This window comes from Phocoena sinus, chromosome 17 (assembly GCF_008692025.1).
Source record: "Phocoena sinus isolate mPhoSin1 chromosome 17, mPhoSin1.pri, whole genome shotgun sequence".
NCBI classification, from domain to species: domain Eukaryota; kingdom Metazoa; phylum Chordata; class Mammalia; order Artiodactyla; family Phocoenidae; genus Phocoena; species Phocoena sinus.
The window spans coordinates 45,497,635-45,518,075 of record NC_045779.1 but is presented as its reverse complement, the minus strand read 5'-3'; the positions used below and the strand labels follow the sequence as shown (position 1 = coordinate 45,518,075).

The following is a 20,441-nucleotide window of genomic DNA, read 5'->3' as shown; positions in this document are numbered from 1 at the left end:
TCAAAAAAACTCTGATGCACCATTCTTTTTATCTATAGATTCCTTCCTGATCCATCCTTTTCTTTTCCTTATAGTTTATCTGTGGATGAACCCAGCCTTCTGATCCATAGAGTTTCTCATAGTCATGGCACATTTCACTGTGTTCCTCTGTCTTCTGTATTCCTGTAGAGTGGTAGCTGGATTTAGAGGCTTGATCAGACTCAGATACAATTCCTTTGGCAACACTGTAAGAGTGTTCTTCCGTCTGGAAGCGTGTGATATCTGTCTTGTCCTTTTTGTGATGTTAACTATTGTTGATGCTCAATGCTTAGATTCATTTATTTGTTGGGGTTGGTAAAATGGTGATATTGTAATTTAGACTTTTTTTTTCACTTATCAGGTGGAATACTTTTATAAAGAATTGCTTCCCCTCATCTATTTTTTGATTATCCAGTGGTATAGTTCACATAGGCGAGACAAGATAAATATTTGACTCCTTTATTTATTTACCAAGTTTCAGAATCATGAATCTGGTTCCCTTTCGTCCTCCGAAGGGGTGTGTGTGTGTGTGTGCATGACTTTGTGGACTTAAGCATATTTGATGGGTTCCATTTAATTGCAGTTATCTTTTTGAAAGCTCAAAGCCCAGTAGAAGCCTCTTAAAGTTGGCTCCTGTTTACTTTTCCTGGATGCCCTTTATAGATATAAAACTCCATGGACTGAAAACTCAAGAACTACTTCTCTAGACCAGCCTTTTCTCCATTCATTTATGGCCTTAACTGACCAGGGAATATATTTAACGAGCGGGGCACACCCTCTATAGAAAGGGAATATGTGCTTTCTGTTTACAAATATTCCTGGCTTTGTATTTAGAGCCCAGAGCACTGGCTTCCTGTTGGGCTATTCTCCTCTGAAAAGGAGATTGCTTTGCCAGTGTTGTCCACCTTTTCCGGAAGGATTTGATATTAATAGTTTTTCTCTAGAATGACTTATTCTTCTATGAAGCATGTGCTCTTGCCTAGTCAAATATCTGGAATAAAATTAAAAACAGCTGAAACACTTACTCCCCCCACCCTTAAAATTCTCTGTGTAATCCAATAAATATCTGTGAATTAACCTTTGGGAAAAATAAATTAATCTTATTAAATGTGAGATTGCCTCAGGCTTCTTTGTGTGTGGTAGAAGGACTTGCATTCAAAATGTGCTGTGCCTTGAAAATGTAATTTCCTATCCTCCAAGGAGATTTATCATATCCCTCCTCTCTTGGTAACTTGCTTTTCCTTTAGCTCAAATGCTGTGTTTTCTGTTTTCATCTTCTCAAGCTTGGACAATTCTGAACATTTTAACCCTCTCAGTTCTGTTTCTGTGACAGTCACTTTCTGGCAACAGGGCTCCTGTGAGTTTAAGGTGAAAAATTGACAGAAGAAGTAATACTTGAGCCAGCATACAAAACAGAACCTCCCACAGGAGAGAATAAAAGTGGTTTTGAGAAGCTTATGGCATCAGTATCTGTGACAGTTTTCTTTTGGTTTATATTATTCATGTTTCCAGGCCGGGTAATATTGATTTACTCTTCTGGAGGAGGTCTATCTGATTCTCCGGGCTTAAGTCCTTAGCCTGACATTCAAGGCCCTCCACAGTCTTATTACCATCCTCTCCCACAAACCCTCAGTGACTCCCTATCGCCTGTTGGACTGAGTGCGTACTTTCCCTACGGTTCCAATTTACCTCCCCAAGCTCATCTCCTTGGCTTTCCTGTGGATACCTCTTCAGATCAGCTATATTAGATTGCTTCCGTTTCCCTGGTATACCCCCCACTTTCCTACCTTGGCTTTCACTCACATAATTCCTTCCATTTGGAATGACCTTGTCTCCTATCTCTACCTGCAGAAATCTTATTATTTTAAAACCAACTTGAAATTCCTCCTCACCCAGGAATTTCTTTCTGATTCCTCCAAAGGAATGACTTCATTCCTCCTTTGAACTCCCAAGCAATTTGTTTATGCAGTTGCTTTGTATTATTTTGTTATATGGGTAATGATGGCTGTTGCCATCATTTATGTATTTGTCTGATACGCTTGCTTATGGGGTACAAATAGGATGAACATATATCCAGATGTTCTTGAGACAGTTCCAGTTTTCCTTGGACAGTCTCAGTATAGGCGCTGTACTACTACCCTGTCTGGTTAGTCCCCTCTTGCATTCTCAAAAGTGTCTTGATTTGAATGATAAATGACCAGTCACCCTTGGAAGAAGTAACTGGGGGATTGAGGCTGCCTCATACTCATGCTTGAATCACCGGTCATTTAGCAGGAGGGGTGGTGGAATCCATATATGGTGGGCAAAGAAGTTCACAAAAAGGAGACTGTCTTGTGCTGTGGGGCAGGGACCACGTTGCAGAGGCCATCAGGAAATGCTAAGGAGATTAGTTTTGACTCCTGCCAGAGCTAGTCCTCCTAATGGCACTGCCCAGAGCTATTACTTTCCCATCAGAAAGTTAGATTCCCCGAGGGTTTAATAAACAATTTCTCCCAACATGAAAAGCTGTGGGCATTGTTTCCCCCTTGGGTCAGTGCAGTTAGAGCTTCAAAGGAGAATACTTGGGCATTGTGTGGAATATTTACTACACAAGTGAAAGGCATCTTATTTATTTACTTATTATTTATCTATTTTCCACTCCTTTTTATTTTTAAAATTAGCCTACAGAAAAGTTGACAGAATAGTACACAGTCATAGTCCCTTCATTTTGCTACATGTGCTTTTCCTCTCTTGCTTGTTCCATATATAGACGTATTGGATTAAGTTTGTGTTAAAGTAAGATTTATGTATAAATGTTCACATTCTCTTTCTGAATCACTTGAATATTGGTTTGAGGACATCATGATACTTCACCCTTAAATACTTCCACATGTTTCTCCTAAGAATATGGACATTCTTCTACATAACCACAATGTCATTACTACACCCAAGACAATTAACTGTAATTCCACAAAAATCATCTGATATACAGTCCATATTCAAGTGGCTTCAAACAGGTTTTGGATCCTGAATCCATTGGATCCATTATGTCTCTTTCATCTCTTTTAATCTTGCATAGTTTCTGTGCCTGTTTTCGGTGTTTGTGCGACACATATTTTTGACATACAATGTTTGAAATTCTTTCCCCCTTCACCCTTTAAAGAATTTTGCCTTTACCCACTTAGATTCTTCTAAAGAAAGTTGCATCATTGCCAGATCTGCTCTCTCCTTTTTTGAATTCACTGATGAAGAATCCAGAGATAGGTTAATGGGCTAGAGGAAATGAGGGGTGGGAGGAGGGGTGTGTTCCTTGGAAGTTGGTCCTGAGGCTTTAGAAAAGCCCGAGTTCCTCTCCTACCGCCCACCCCTCACTCTGTAGCTCTGAGATATGGGGGCTTGGAGAGGAGTGGAAGGAACTTGGAAGAAGTGTTGTTGTGAGTTAGGTATTGGATTCTCTTCAGTGTTCTTCCAGAACCAGGAAGCATGATGCTTATTAGTCACTTGTGGACTAGATTTCCCTGAATGTGACATTCCCCCAGGATGAGGCTTCAGGGGAAACCAGTATTTATTCTGCTCAGTCTTTTCTCTTCAAAGGAGAAATAATTAACTCCCATAGAGAGAGAAAGCTTTTTTATGGCTGTGGTCTTAAGCCTTAGAATGTCTTAAGAGGATTTTATCAGATCACAGAGTTTTATCATCCAAATTGGGACACGTTTGAGTGAAACATTTATAGTGAATATGAAATAATTATTGATAGTGGAATAATTATTTCGGGGCCATATGCTTAAGTCAGAATGGTGTCAGGCAAACCAAAATATATGGCTACCCTGGTTATATATGCCTGTTGTTTGCACCACAATTTATCTTGTCCAAATGGATAAAAGTTATAAATAAACATGATGAAAAAAATGAATGCAGGTACACTACTACACATAAGTATTCGATTAAACCATATGAAACTGCCTTATAAAAGTAGCAATTTCATGAGCTATCTATAGAGATTTCAAAATTTTGGCGTGTCTGCTGTTTATTTCTTTGAGTAGTAAATTCTTTGAGGATAAGAATCATTCACTTTTCACTCTGTTATTTATTTTTCATTCATTTATTCGTTAAACATTTATTGAGCACCTACAACATGCAGGCACTATGCTAGATGCTGGGGATAGATCAGTGGCACAGAGGGGATACCTGCTACGCAAGAGCAATACAATGTATTTGTGCCCTTTTCTCTGTTCTAGTTAGAATTGAGCATAAATATCAAAGCATCGTAGGTTCATGTTTGTTATTTGATGTCAAAAAAAACCTAAAATACAAATTGAAGTACAAAATTTTTTTGCTGCCATTCTTGTGGCACCCTCATAAATTGATATCTGAGGACGTATGTCCCTCTGTATCCTTTCATGTATCATTTCATGTATCATTTCATTATGCCATAAGGATTCAGATGCCTCCAAGACATGACAAGATTTTTGCAAGGAGAACCGCAAGGAGCTTAGAGCAGAAGAAGAATGACATGGAAGTGCATTAGACATCATGGGTGCTCTGATTTAAGTCTGCTCAGGGACCTGTCTGAGCTGCAAGGGAGGACGTGATCCTTAGCTGCTCGGTGGGAATTAGCGGAAAGTTATTCATAGGAGCACTGAGGCTGGAGATACCATGCATTGGCTTAAAATTTTTATTGAGTGCTAGGCCTCTAGGGATTAACTTTGGGCCTAAACCATCCCTACTTCACAGAGGTAAGTGTCCATTGAGGATGGTGGGCTTTGAACTAACTACCACAAAGTAAGCATATAGCTATCAGTCGTGATAAGTGCAATAAGGGAAAAGAATAGCAGGTTGCAGAGTACGTAGGAGAAAGACCAAACTTGGGGGTCAGGGAAGGTCTCTCTGAGTGAACCACCTTGAACTTGAGACTCAAAGGAGGAGGGCAGCAGACCCTACAGAGGGTTGTACAGCTGGAGCTGAGCAGTGGAGGAGGAGGGTAGTGCCAGGTGAGGATAAGGAATTTTCATCTTGAAAGAAGTAGAATTGTTAGATGGACCCTTTTGGAGGTGTGGTGGCAAGGGGTTGATCAATTAGGGCATGGAGACCTGAATATAGCAATGGGAATGAATCAATGGAAAACTGTAAGTAGTTTGACAAGGCTGGGATGTGGAGTGTGAAGCAGGACACCATCTTGAATATTGAGTTCTTAAGATAAGTAACAGGGAGCCATTGAAGAGTGGGTATGAGTGGGGGAATGACGTATCAAATGTGCATTTGAGAAAGAGAACTCTCAAGGATGGATGAATTAGTTGAAGACATCAAAGGCTGGAAGACCTTGCAATTGTCTAACAGATAGGGGATGAGGTTTGATCTAAGGTAGTGGCAGTAAAGAGACAGAATAGGAGACTAAGATGCTCAATAAGCACAATCAATAGAATTTGGTTATTGACGAGAGGAGAAAGTGGAGGGGTATTAAATGATGTTCAGGTTCCTGGCTCGTGTGATTAGTGCAAAGGGATAACAAGAGGGCGACCGGTTTGGGCAACAGACGATGAGTTAGATTTGTCCCTGATAAGTGCCAAGTGTTTGTGGGAGATCCAGCCTGATGTTACCTAAGTAGCTGATTGGTTAATGTTTTCTGAGGTCGATGAAATTCTCTCTTTACATTTTTTTTTTATTTTTTATTTTTTGCGGTACGCAGGCCTCTCGCTGCTGTGGCCTCTCCCGTTGCGGAGCACAGGCTCCGGACGCGCAGGCTCAGCGGCCATGGCTCACGGGCCCAGCCGCTCCACGGCTTGTGGGATCCTCCCGGACCGGGGCACGAACCCGTGTCCCCTGCATCGGCAGGCGGACTCTCAACCACTGTGCCACCAGGGAAGCCCTCTCTGAATATTTTTGATATGTTAACATGGTATCTTTTGAGAGAGTTGGAAGCATTCAAACTCCTTATAAAAGGGTTCTTGAATTTTACAACTGACAGATTGCTTTATTTTGAATTACTCATGACAGACTTATTTTTTTGTGTTTGAGAGACATTTGACTTTGTCACAGTTCTGAAAATATGTTATTTCTGGTATGTTTAGATGGTGGGTTTTCAAGAATGGTTAAATGTTACAACTAGGCTTGCTGCGTTTTGTTTTTCCCATTCAGTTTCCCGTTAAATATACAAGCATAACATCTGGCAATCTTCTTTTTAAGGACTGTAGAAAAAGAATAGCGAGGATTAGATTTAGCACTTGACAAATCATCCAGTTGTAATATTTTCGTCTCGAGTTGAGTTCGAAGCTGACTGAAATGTCTACTTCAGGAGCAACACTGTGTAATGTCACAGAGGAGTCACTTAGGAGAATTCCTAATATGGTCGGGCATTCTTTAGATGCATGGAATCGCCCATTTGTGCGGTATTATCCGAGATGGGAATGCAGCCCTAACACATCAAGGCCAGAATGACAGAATCTGCAGAGTACTTCCTGTCTGTTATTTGTCAGGCTACAGCCTTGTTGGCTGATGATGGCAATTCTTCCTTCTTTGCTTCATTTTTCAATGGCAGATCCGTGGACCCTGAGCTGGAATGTCCCTTTCCCAGTTTGAAAGTCAAATATTCTTAGAAATGGAAGGGACTTTGATAATCATCTTCATCCAGACCGCTGGCATTTTTGCAGATGAGGAAAACGAGACACAGAGAGGTTACACGATTTGACCACAGCCATCCAGCTAATGACTGAACCCTCTGGCCCAGCTAGACGCCTCTTTCAGAATGGGCAGGATGGCAGCCTCCCGCTTCCTTTTAGTTTGTTATTTGCCAGAACTTAGAGTCTTTCTTCACTTTACAAAGCCTCTGGGAAATAGTCTAACTCCTTTGAAAGAAGAAAAGACATGTTTACTCAGAAAACTTATTTTTGTTTTTTTCCATATGGGTTTTTGTTCTGAGGCAGTGTGACTGCCCTCTCTTCTGAGAGAACTTTCACCACACAGCGTGACATCTCTCTAATGGCTGGTGCAGCCCAGTTGGACATCTGTATAACAGTCACAGCAAAACCCCGTGCATTTTGGAGCATGGCAGTGCCTCTGAACTCAGGATGCTAGATGCTAGAATGCTAGAATCTGGTCAGCACCGTTGCCTGGGTCTTTAGGGCGAGTGATACCAGGAACTTCTTTAGAAGCAACTGTTTATCAAACTTTCAAAAGGATCATTGATTGCTAAAATTAAAAATCTCAGAGCTCTGTCCTAGGACTGAGCACCCCTGTGAGTCCTGAGCACCCATGGGGCTTCGCTGCTGCTGCAGGGCAGGCAGGCGGAAAGGGGGGCACAGCTAAGGGAAAGGGGGGAGATTCAAAGATGAGTTATGAGTGGGAGGAGGAAAAGAGCCCCTACGGTGCTGACCATCTACTGCCTCAGCATGGTGGGGAAAGGATTTGGGGGCCCTTTTCTCAGGACCCACAATGTCTACTTTGTCCCAGCTTTCTCTCCATACTTTCTGGCCTGGGTGTGGGGTGGTGGGCCGGAGCAGGTGGTAAGCATTGCTCTGGCTCGTCATGTTGTCTGTTCTCTGAGACGCCAAGTGCTTGGGTTTAGAACGCCAAGAGACTTTATTTTGCTTCAGTTGGAATGTCTCTTCTGTGAGACAGTGGACACTGCAGGAGCCTCCTTCCGGAAAAAGGGAAGAATCTCAGGGGATAAGACCAAGAGGGAGAAGCATCAATTACTAGCTCAAAACAGAATCCCACATTTGTAAGAGCTCAGTTAAAGAAAAACGGGCTGTCGAGAGTAATCTTCTCAACCTGAGCTGTTTCCAAAAGCAGCAAGTGGGTGCTGCTATCTGAGCTAAGCATAGAATGATGAGAAAATGCATACTGGTGGATTTTCCTCAAATCTTTAGAGTAAACAGAATTTTTTTCTTGCTATAGCAAACTTAATTCTGTACCAAAATGGTCACAGAATATTGCAGCTCTGTGGCAACTCAGACATGATCCTAGATGAACATGCTCTGTCCTTCCAGATCCCTTCTCCCCGCTTCTGCACGCTGTTTTGGGTCCTGGGAGGCTAGTGTCCATGGATCACATCAATCACTTATTTGGCCAATGGGAAGTCCTGCTTTACCATCCCTTGATGGTTTCTTTAATCCTGTCTACACTTTGTAAATAATCCCCTTAATAAAAACTCCCATTTGAGTGTGTAATCTCTTTCATGCTGGGACCCTGAACTGATAAATCATCTAATCCTATATGACCATACTACAGATGAGGAAACTGAGGCACAGAAAAGCCCACTGACTTTTCCAGTGGTGTCCCTTTCCTCCTCCTTTTCCCAGCCATGATTGAGTATTCACAAGTGAGACCTTGAATGCTGGACTGAGGATGAGATAACCTCTGACACTAGAGTCTGCTCTGTTCTAAGGTGATGACACATTTCTAAAAAACTTCCATTTATTTAAAAACTGTGCCCTTAAAAATGCTATTTTAAAAGACACAGACATAGAGAATGGCCTTGAGGACATGGGGAGGGGGAAGGGTAAGCTGGGACGAAGTGAGAGAGTAGCATTGACATATATACACTATCAAATGTAAAATAGGTAGCTAGTGGGAAGCAGCTGCATGGCACAGGGAGATCAGCTTGGTGCTTTGTGACCACCTAGAGGGGTGGGATAAGGAGGGTGGGAGGGAGATGCGAGAGGGAGGGGATATGGGGATATACATACATATGCATATAGCTGATTCACTTTGTTATACAGCAGAAACCAGCACAACACTGTAAAGCAGTTATACTCCAATAAAGATGTTAAAAAAATGCTGTTTTATGTGGTATATGCATACGATGGAATATTATTCAGCCTTAAAAAAGAAGGTAATCCTGTCATATGCAACAACATGGATAAACCTTGAGGATGTTATGTGAAGTGAAATCAGCCAGTACTGCATGATTTTGCTTACATGAGTTATCAAAACAGTCGAACTCATAGAAGCAGAAAGCAGAGTGGTGGTTGCCAGGGGCTGGGAGAGAGGCAGAAAAGCAGAGTTGCTATTCAATGGGCATGAAGTTTCAGTTATGCAAGGTGAATAAGTTCTAGAGATCTGTGGTACAGCATTGTGCTGGTAATTAACAAGACTGTATTACACAGTTAAACATTCAAGAAGATAGATCTCATATTCTTTTTTTTTTTAACCACAAAAAAAGAAGCAAAAAATGTATTTTAATAGGTCAAAAAGTAGTTAGAGAAAGGAGTCCCCCTGGGAGGACACTGTCCATGGGGGCATGGCTGGGCCAGCGGAGAGGCAGGAAATGCCTTCTTCCTCCAGGGTTGGAAGCACCTGCTGCAGGACTGGGCTGGAGGAGCATGGGCTGAACTTATCTCCACCCTCCTCTCAACTCATGCCTCCTGCACCCATCTCCCAACATGTGAGGAGCCTCTGACCATGAGTGAGTGATTGAGTGTGTGTGTGTGTGTGCGTGTGTGTGTGTGAGAGAGAGAGAGAGATAGAGAGATAGAGAGAGAGTGAGACAGAGAGACAGAGAGATGGGGAGGGAAGGAGAGGGAGAGAATGAGCTTGCATTCTTCCTTTTATTAACTTTCCCAAGTTCTCTTGAAGAATCTTTTTTGACCTCTCGTATTTCATTGATTCTAAGACACGTTTTATTTTTTTCACATTTTAATACTCTGATACCAGGATGGGTCATACACTCGAAAGCATCTTTCATTGCTGTTGGTCAGGCGATGGTTGTGCTGTAGCTTCATTGTCTATGCGTGTGTGAACTTGGTAGTTCTGGTTGCATGATAACACGAGTGAAACTGCTCATTGTTTCAGTCAGCAGTCCATTCCATGATCATCTGAGGAAGGAATGTGGTCCTAGGTGTTGACTGAACTCTTCTGCTGACACCTGTTAGCAAGATTTTCTTGCCAGCATCAACACTGTGGAAAAGCATTAGAAAGCTTTGAAGAAAATCCCAGATGCAATACTTGAGCACTCCTTTAAGAAATGCGGCATCACTAAATCTCTTGGTGGTATAGAGGACAATATTGTGTGGAAAAACACAGTCATTGGACCCTGTGGCAAAAGTGATTCAGAAGAGTTGGTTTTAGATTTTTTGATGATGGCCATTCTGACTGGTGTGAGATGATATCTCATTGTAGTTTTGATCTGCATTTCTCTAATGATTAGTGATGTTGAGCATCCTTTCATGTGTTGTTGGCAATCTGTATGTTGTCTTTGGAGAAGTGTCTATTTAGGTCTTCTGCCCATTTTAGGATTGGGTTGTTTGTTTTTTTGCTATTGAGTTGCATGAGCTGCTTGTAAATTTTGGAGATTAATCCTTTGTCAGTTGCTTCATTTGCAAATATTTTCTCCCATTCTGAGGGTTGTCTTTTGGTCTTGTTTATGGTTTCCTTTGCTGTGCAAAAGCTTTTAAGTGTGGAGAAAAGGGTACACTCTTGTACTGTTGGTGGGAATGTAAATTGATACAGACACTATGGAGAACAGTATGGAGGTTCCTTAAAAAACTAAAAATAGAACTACCATACGAACCAGCAATCCCACTACTGGGCATATACCTGAGAAAACCATAATTCAAAAAGAGTCATGTACCAAAATGTTCATTGCAGTTCTATTTACAATAGCCAGGACATGGAAGCAACCTAAGTGTCCATCATTGGATGAATGGATAAAGAAGATGTGGCACATATATACAATGGAATATTACTCAGCCATAAAAAGAAATGAAATTGAGATATTTGTAGTGAGGTGGATGGACTTAGAGTCTGTCATACAGAGTGAAGTAAGTCAGAAAGAGAAAAACAAATACCATATGCTAACACATATATATGGAATCTAAGAAAAAAAAAAAATAGGTCATGAAGAACCTAGGGGCAAGATAGGAATAAAGACACAGACCTACTAGAGAGTGGACTTGAGGACACGGGGAGGGGGAAGGGTAAGCTGGGACAAAGTGAGAGAGTGGCATGGACATATATACACTACTAAACGTAAAATAGATAGCTAGTGGGATGCAGCCGCATAGCACAGGGAGATCAGCTCGGTGGTTTGTGACCACCTAGAGGGGTGGGAGGGAGGGAGACGCAAGAGGGAAGAGACATGGGAACATATGTATATGTATAACTGATTCACTTTGTTATAAAGCAGAAACTAACACACCATTGTAAAGCAATTATAGTGCAATTAAGATGTTAAAAAAAAGAGTGGGTTTTGAATGTGATATCTAAATCAAATTAAATTGGAGCAACTAACCAATTTATTTCACTAATATTTTTACATTTTCATTTTTATGAATATAATAAAACCCATGCCTAAGTAAATCTAATAGAGCTTTTTCAATAAGTACAAGATAAAAATTCTAAATCTTAGTATTGTATCACAGTTTAATTTGCAACCATTTTTTCTTTCCTATTATTATGTAAAATAGCATTGTCTCTTACAACCAGTGAATCTTAATCAATGAAGTATGGTAATGAAGTAGGAAGTCAATTAAATTATCAGTATGAATCAAAAGATGAGTTGGAAAGCTAAGACCTGAGGAATAAGTTTAGTAATTCTTTTGCTCAATAAATGTTTATTAAGTGTCTACTGTGAGACCAGTGCTGGGATGGGCATGAGGATACAGCTGTGAAAGAGGAGATACGATCTCTGGGTGCACAGGGAAGACAAGATATATTGAATAAGTAGTTGCATGTACGATATTACAGAAGAAGACTTGCAGGCTTATTTGAAGTGTAAATAGAGGAGCTTAAGGTGGTCAAGGGGAGCAGATGGCCTGAGTGAGGAAGTGACACTTAAGTGGAGAATGGAAGGACAAGTAGGAGTTAGCCAGGGGAAGAGGAGGGCGGTCCTGGCAGAGGGGGTGGTGTGTGTGAAAGCTGGGACGTGCCAAGGAGTGAGGGGCTGAAGCACGTCCAGTGTAGTAGGAGCCCAGACAGTGCTACGGGGATGAAAGACAAGGCTAGAGAAGTAGGTAGGCATCAGATCATGAAGGGCCTTATAAGTCATGCCAAGGAGCTTGGCCTTTATCCTGTGGATAAGAGGAAGCTGTGGAAGGGGTTTCAGGAGGGGTGTGGTATGTCATGCTCAGATTTTAGAATTTCACTCTGGCTGCTGTGCAAAAATGGGGTGCTGTAGATCGAGGGCAGATGAAGGGAGCATGGTTGTAGTCACCTTCACTTGATTTGAGACATGGTAGCTGGGAGGGGTAGAAGATATCAAATGATGCAAGGGAATCCTGCAGCAAGCAATAGCCCCCATCACTGACTGCCTTCCTCAGATATTACATCCTTAGTTCCTGATAACCTGAAGATAATAACTTTATTTTTGACAGAGTGACGACTTCTGACTTGAGCCTGCAGTGTGCTTTGAGAGATCTTCCGCCAGGTAAGTGCAGAACAAATTTCCTCAGATTTATAAACCATGCTTTTCTCCCAAGACTTTCCTAAGACTCAAATCTAACATCTTATTTAATCCTTACAACAGCCCTATAAGTTAGGTGTATTTTATTGAGACACAGAGAGGTTAGGCAACTTGATCAACATGCACAAAGACGTTTATCACAGCATAAATTATACTTGCCAAATAAAACGAAATAAGGAGAGAATCTTAAGTATCCAACAGTAGGCAGTTATGGTACATCATTTGATGGAGGAACTTTAATAATAGTCTATATCAGATTAAGAAGTTTCTTTTCTATTCCTAGTTTGCTAAAAGCAAGTTAGTTGTCTTGGGTGTTGAATTTTATTGAATGCTTTTCTAATCTACTGAGCTGATGAAATGATTTTTATTCTTCATCTAATCATGGTAATTTATATTAATTGATTTTCTAACATTAAATTACCTTGCATTTCTCAGACAAAATCAACTTGGTCATGATGCATTATCCTTTCTATATTTAGCTAAGATTTAGTTTTATCCTGAGATTGGATAAAATTTTTTTTTTCTGGTGTTTTCCTTGCCAGGAATGGTTTTCAAAATATTGGAATTGCTTGCTACTTGAATGTATGGGGGACTATGAGAGTAAAACAGTTGAGACCTGTTGTTTTCTTTGAGGGAAGAATTTTTACCTGCTGATTTAATTTCTGATTTATTTAGGTTTTCTGATTTCTTCTTGAGTCAGTTTTGGCAAATTTTGTTTTTGGTTATATATACACATTTCTGTTGGATATGTATTGCAGCAAGGGAATTTCTGGATCATGGGGTAGGTGTATGTTCAGCTTTAGAAGATACTATCAGTTTTTCAGAATGGTTCTATTAATTTAAAAATTTACATGCTAACCAGGAGTGTGTGAGAGTTCTGATTTCTCTGTATCCTTTCCAATACAAGGTATTTTCTGTTTTGTTGTTTGTTTTTTCATTTAGTCTCTACTGCTAAGTGTGAAGTAGCATCATAGTGTAGTTTTGATTTGTATTTCCCTGTAGACTAATGAAGTTGGATACTTTTTCATATGTTGATTGACCGTTTGAATATCTTGTTTTGTGAGAAGCCCTTTCAAGTCTCAAAAAAAAAAAAGTGAAGTGCGTATTCAGGTCTTCTGAAAAAAAATTGTGTTGCCTTATTGAATTGTAGACATTTTAATAATATGTATTCTGGATTTGAGGCCTTGGTAGGATATATATGTTTTAAATATCTACTTTTTTTCCTGTGGTTTACCTTTTTACTCTTTTTATGGTCAGAAATTTCTTTAAAATAGTGTAAATTATCCATTTTTTATTCTTTGTGGTTGGTACTATTGTACCTATTTAAGAAATCTTGGCCTTATTCTAAGATCACAAAGAACTTTTATGTTTTCTTCTGAAAGCTATATTATTTTTCTTTTACACTTTGAGCCACGATCCATCTGGAATTGGTTTTATTGTATATGATGTGAGGTAGAGGGTCAAGATTAATTTTTTCCATGTGGATACGTGCTTGACCAGAAGCCATCCTTTTGTCATAGCACTATTTACCTATTTATTTATTTTGGTCAGGCTTACTGAGGTATAATGAACACATAGTAAAATTCATGCTCTTGAAATTTATGGTTTGATAAGCTTCACCAAAGTGTACCATCCTGAAACCGCCACCACAATCAGGATGCAGAATGTACCTAACACCTGAAAGAATGCTCCTTTGTAGTAACAATCACTGATCTGATTTCTGTCCCTAAAGTTTTTTCTTTTTTCAGAATATATAAATGGGGTCATACAGTATGTAGCCTTTTGTTTTAGATTTCTTTAAAAAAAATCTCAAAGACTGTCAAAAATTCATCCATGTCATTGCTAGTACCAGTCATTTGTTCTTTTTTATTGCTGAGTAGAATTCCATTGTGTGGATGTACCACAATTTGTTTATCCATTAACCGATTGATGAACATTTGGGTTATTTATAGTTTTTGGCTCTTATGAATAAAGCTATTATAATTACTCATTAATAGGTCTTTGTATGGATGTATGTTTTCATTTCTCTTGGGTAAATTACTAGGAGTAGGTTTATTGGGTCATATACTATATAGTATACTGGATTGTATACGTTTAACATTATACAAAAAAAATCCCTCCAGCTGTTCCCAAAGTGACTGTGCCATTTTGCATTCCATTCGGCAATACATAAAATTTTAGTTGCCCCACAGTCTCTCCACCACTTGGTATAATCAGTCTCCATAACTTTAGCAATTTTGAGTTGGTTTGTAGTATTATCTCGTTGTAACTTTAATTTCTCATTTCCCTAATGATTAATGATGTTGAACATCTTTTTATGTGCTTCTTTGCCATTTGCATATCTTCTTTAGTGGAGTGTCTGTTGAAATCAGTCACCCATTTTAAGAATTAAGTTATCTATCTTTATATTATTGAGCTATAATAGAATCTATTCCGGATACAAACCCTTTATCAAATGTGTGCTTTGCAAATACCTTTTCCCAGGCTGTGGCTTGTTTTTCATACTCTTAAAAGCATCATTCAAAGGGCAGACATTTTTAATTTTCATGAAGTTCAATTTATCAATTTTTTCTTTGATGGATAGCAGTTTTGTGTCCTAAGGAATCCTTGCTAAAACCAAAAATACAGAGATGTTCTTAATTTTTTTCTAGAAATTTTATAGTTAAAACTATAGTTAAACTATAGTTTAATATAGTTAAAACGTAAAAGTTTTGCATTTAGTTATATGACACATTTCAAGGTAGTTTTTATATCTGGTGTGAGGTAAGGGTCATGGTTCAATTTTTTACATGAGTGTCCACATTTTCCAGCACCATATGTTGAAAAAGCTGTCCTTTCCCCCTTTTAAATACCTGCACACCTTTCTCTCTCCTCCTCCTCCTGGTACTCTAATTACATGCATGTTAGACTGTTTAATATTGTTCTACAGCTCTTGGACACTTTTTTTTCCTTTTACTTTCTTTCTTTCTTTTTTTTTGTGGCTGCGCTGAGTCTTCACTGCTTCATTGCAGGGGCTATTCTTTGTTGCAGTGCATGGGCTTCTCATTGTGGTGGCTTCTCGTTGTGGAGCATGGGCTCTAGGCATGTGGGCTTCAGTAGTTGCAGCACATGGGCCCCAGAGTGCGTGGGCTTCAGTAGTTGCAGCGAGTGGGCTCAGTAGTTGCAGCTTGCGGGCTCTAGAGCATGGGCTCAGAAGTTGTGGCTCATGTGGCATCTCCCCAGACCAGGGATCGAAACTGTGTCCCCTGCATTGGCAGGCAGATTCTTAACCACTGGATCACCAGAGAAGTCCACTTGGACACTTTTTAAAATTACCATTTCTCTTTGGGTAATTTCTATTGAAATGCTAAGTTCGTTGCTTCTTTTCTTTCACTGTGTCCTGTCTCATCAGCCAATCAAAGAATTCTTCACATCTGATATTGCATTTTATTTCTAGAATTTTTCTTTCCTGTAGTTTCCATGTCTCTGCTGAAATTCTCCATCTTTTCCTGGATTGTATCCTTCTTTTCCATGTGAGCCTTTTACATATTAATCATAGCCATTTTAAAGTCTCTGATCATTCCAATATCTGGGTCATCTCTCTGTCTAGTTCTGTTCGTGGCTTTATCTTGACAATAGGTTGTTTTTCCTTGGTTTTTTGAATGTCTCATAATTTTAATTGCATGTTGGACGTTGTTGGTAGAAGAGCAGTAGGTAATAAAGTTGATAATATTGCCACCCAGAAATGGGCACACTTCTTTTGCAAGGCTGTTAATGTAAGAATGGTTTGGTCCCTTGTTAGCAGTTAATAAGATTAGTAGTTAGTAGGGAGTTTGGGTGGGGTTGGCCTCCTGGTTGCTATGGTTCTCTTCAGCCAAGCAGACTGCAGAGATTTCCAGTGGTGGACTGAAGTTACCTCATGCTTAGTGTGTGGCCTGGTGTGCCAGAGGGTTTTTCTCACCGTCCAGACTCCATCCTCAGCTTTCCACTGAGGGGATAGCTCTCCATGTTGATGCTCCTCTCCTAGCTGTGAATGGCTCTTGCTCATTGCTCAGTGCAAAGCTGTGGCTATGTTAGGGGGTTCCCAGTTCTTCTGGTCCAGCTCCAATCTTGGGCAGGCCTTGGGACTGCAGGTTTGTCCATGTTCCTGTTCCTCTTCGTGGCATTCCATTTCTGCCTTGTATCTGTAGGTGGCTTGGGTGGGAGAGAGTTCCCTGCCCCTCCCTCAGTGGTAGCAGACCTCTTCTTTGTGTCAGTGCAGGATTCTGGGCCTGAGAGTCCCTTGTTCTTCCATCAGGGCAGGACCAGCAGCATCAGTATCACCTGAGAGCTTGTTAGAAGTGCAGAATCGCAGGTCCCATGCTCAGACCTGATGAATTAGAGTCTGCATTTTGACAAGATCCCTGAGGGATTCTTGTGCACTTTGAGAAGTAGTGTTTTACCGCAGTGGTCCCCAACATTTTTGGCACCAGGCACCGGTTTCGAGGAAGATGATTTTTCCACGGATGGGGGTGGGGTGGGGTGGGGGGAGGTTCAGGTGGTAATGCGAGCAGTGGGGAGCGATGGGGAGCGGCAGATGAAGCTTTGCCCGCTGGCCCGCCGCTCACCTCCTGCTGTGTGGCCTGGTTCCTAACAGGCCATGGACTGGTACTGGTCTGCGGCCTGGGGGTTGGGGACCCCTATTTTACCCAATCACTGTTTTCTTTTCTTTCTTTCTTTTTTTTTTTTTTGCTAACTGTGCTTTTAATAATGAGATTAAAATCCTTCAAACTCAAAATATTGTGAAGGTAACCCTACTTTAAGAATAAACTGGGGGACTTCCCTGGTGGCACAGTGGTTAAGCATCCGCCTGCCAATGCAGGGGACACGGGTTCGAGCCCTGGTCCGGGAAGATCCCACTTGCCGCGGAGCAACTAAGCCCCGTGCACCATAACTACCGAGCTTGCGCTCTAGAGCCCGCGAGCCAAAACTACTGAGCCTGCGCGCCTAGAGACCATGCTCCGCAACAAGAGAAGCCCCCGCAATGAGAAGCCTGCGCACCGCAACGAAGAGTAGCCCCCGCTCGCCGCAACTAGAGAAAGCCCATGTGCAGCAACAGACCCAACACAGCCAAAATTAAATTTAAAAAAAATAAATAAATTTACTAAAAAAAAAAGAGAAATACATATAATGTTAAAAAAAAAAAGAATAAACTGGGTTGTAGTGCACACATATTTAAACACTAAGGCATTTAAATGTTTTTTTCTAGTTAAATTATTGAATTTAATTGAACAATTATCATCGATATGCATAGTTAAAGCTTCTTAGTTTCAAATTCTTCTTTGAGCTTTGTGTTCCTAGCACCCAAAAATCTTGACTCTTTCTTGTAGCAGGGATTTTTCTGTTGCTTCCTCTTATAAAGGGATTTCTTAGACCTTTGAAGCCTGCCTCCTAGGGGCAGTTCTTTCTTCCTCTCCACCTTGGGTTCAGCTCAAGCAACAGGTTCCTACATTGATGCTTCAAAGCCTGGCCTAAAGGGTTCTAGCCAGTACCCATCCCAAGAACCTTTGGAGACAAGGATCTTGCTGAGAGACCCTCAGCTTTTGAATCTTCCCAACTTTGAGTATCTTGTGATGCAGTGATGCGACTGTGCTGCCAGAATTCTAGTTTTCTCTATTTTTTCTCAACTTTCAGTAAAGGTTAATTTTACATTTATCCCAGTTCTTAAGTTGTCCTCTTTCCCTGGATTTCATAAAAAAATGCTGGCCATGATTGCTGGATTATAGCATCTGCTTTCCTTTTGTCTTTACCTTTGCTTTTGTATCCAGGTATTTTGAAGCCTCCCCCCACCCCCTGCCCCCATGTCTCAGTGAGAGATATCAAGTCAGAGAGTTCTGGCAATATCATTAAATTGTTTTAACATAGCTTGTTCAACTTGGGACCATCATGGAAGTATTCCAAGCAGGTGGACACAGAGGGGCCTCTTAGCTGAGTCAGCCCAGGTTAAGAGCTGTCCTGGTTTCCTGGGACCAGTGAATTATGCTTTAATCTTAGTGGTCACCCTTAGCTGCAAGGGAGGCTGGGAAATGCATCTTTGAGTTGGGCGTATTGTTGGTGCAAAAGAAATCAGGGCTGGGTTTGCTGTGGATGGAGAACTAAATGCAGACATCAGACAGACAGGGAGCTTTATTAAATATCAGCTTTATTCCCAGTGATCCTGGATTGGAGAATGAGCTTAAATTATGGACAGAATCAGCTAGAATCAAGGCATCCTATTACGTTTATTGCTGAAGTCTTCTTTCATGGAAAAGAAAAATACATGCTGCTGAGGCCAGGAATAGAAAGGAGGGTGTCCAGACCTCCATGAACTTTCCCTCACTCAGTCTGAGCAATTCAAGGAGTCACTCCCTTGAGGAGGAGTGAAGGGATGTAGTGAAGGGTAGAAGTCACCTTCCAATAGTCACCTTCTTTTAAGAAGACACACAGTTTTATTTTATGTGCCCAGGCAGGGATGCTGGGAAGGCGAGAATAATGCCCCTCCTAATAATTGTTACGTACACGTGTGTGTCACACACACACGCAATGTCTTATGTATTATGACATATTGTGACAGTTGTGTTATATTTTTCCCAACTCCTACAGTTAATGACTTTGTAATATAGATGGTAACCTCTTATGAGAGTTGAGCAAAGGGAGAATTCACATGTGTTGAAGTTGTGAAACCCTCATAAAGGAGATGGAGATGAACTGCTTATAGATTTTAAAGATTTGTAGAATAGTTTCAGGTTGAGAAGAAGAATGATTCAGTGCAAATAAATAGCATGGGCTGCAGCCAGTAGACTTCCAGCTGCTTTGGAAGCTTGCTGCAGGATTCTTTATAGCATCCCCCCCACTTCATTGCTGCACAGAAACCAACCAACAAGCTGCTGCCTCCGCCCCCCCGCCCCGCCCCGTCCCCCAACCCGAGGGTTTTGCTGCAGACTTCCTTGGTGTGCAGCAGGCTCCAGCCCCTCTTCTCGCCTGGTCACCCTTGACTCCTGCGGTCACGCTGATTGGAAACCCATAGCAACCCCCCTGCTCACTACACAAGGCTCAGCTCAGGACTGAGTTGACAGCTAATTGTTGCTGCTGATTGCTTTGCTGACGGTGCTTTGTGGCTATTTTGGTTTTTCTCAAGAGTTCCTTAATTAGAGGAAATGACATTGTGTGCTGTCCAATCAGCCTCTTATCAGACATTATTCCATTTGTAGGATAATCAGGTGACATTTGGGTTTGTTCCTGCCAAGCCGGTATGAGGATTGTGGCCTGTGGTGCAGTTGGCTTGGCAGAGCAGAAGTCCCTACCCAGCTCTGAGACAACGTTGCCCCTGGTATGAGGAAGGAGAATTCTGCATTCCCAGTGTGGTCTCAGAGACCCAGGGGTGCACTGGGGCCCCTGTTCAGGAAGCAATGTCCCACTGAAATCTTACACCTCACAGCAGCCATTCCCTCAGAGGATGCTGACTTTCTTCTCTTTGAAACGTGATGTTTCAGGATTCCTTTGATATTTGCCTTTCTGGCCAACATGGAGACCCTTTCATTTCTCCCTGGGAGAAATACAGATATGACCTGAGGATGGCCTCTATTTGGTGAAGTTTTAGAGGTGGTTTGCCATTCAGTGTAGTGAGATCTCACTACATTGCTTTAATTGCCAGGAAGAACCATCTTAAGTTATAAAAGTTCTAAATTATAAAAGAAGTTTGAAGAGATTTACAACTCTGAAATCCACAGAAGAACTTTTACCAGCTGTTTTTAAGGCTCTTTTATTGAATGCTTTATTTTAAAGCATTAATAAAGCATTGAATAAGTAGCTGTGTTTATTTGCATATAAACCATGTGTGAACGTTTAAAAAATCTATTTGTCCAAGTATGAGTATGGACCCTTCTTTTCTAATTTTTTGTTTTTGGTATTAACTTATTGCAACAAGGATTTATTGAGCCTGCTGATGTGCCCTTGGGCTTATTAACAAAGCAGCGTGAGACACAGTCCCTCCTGCAAGCAACTTACATTCTAATCAGGGAATCAACATTCTCCAGTGGTCCTTTCTTCA

The 20,441-nt window shown here is 41.0% G+C and overlaps 1 protein-coding gene across 3 annotated transcripts in view; it reads left to right on the top strand.

Moving 5' to 3' along the window:
* NCALD (neurocalcin delta) overlaps positions 1–20,441 on the top strand; it is a 439,862-nt gene that overhangs the window by 124,213 nt on the left and 295,208 nt on the right. For all 3 annotated transcript variants that reach the window (XM_032610470.1, XM_032610476.1, XM_032610471.1), the window contains exon 2: positions 12,306–12,358. The gene's annotated coding sequence lies outside the window, so the exon portion shown is untranslated. The remainder of the gene's footprint in view (positions 1–12,305; positions 12,359–20,441) is intronic.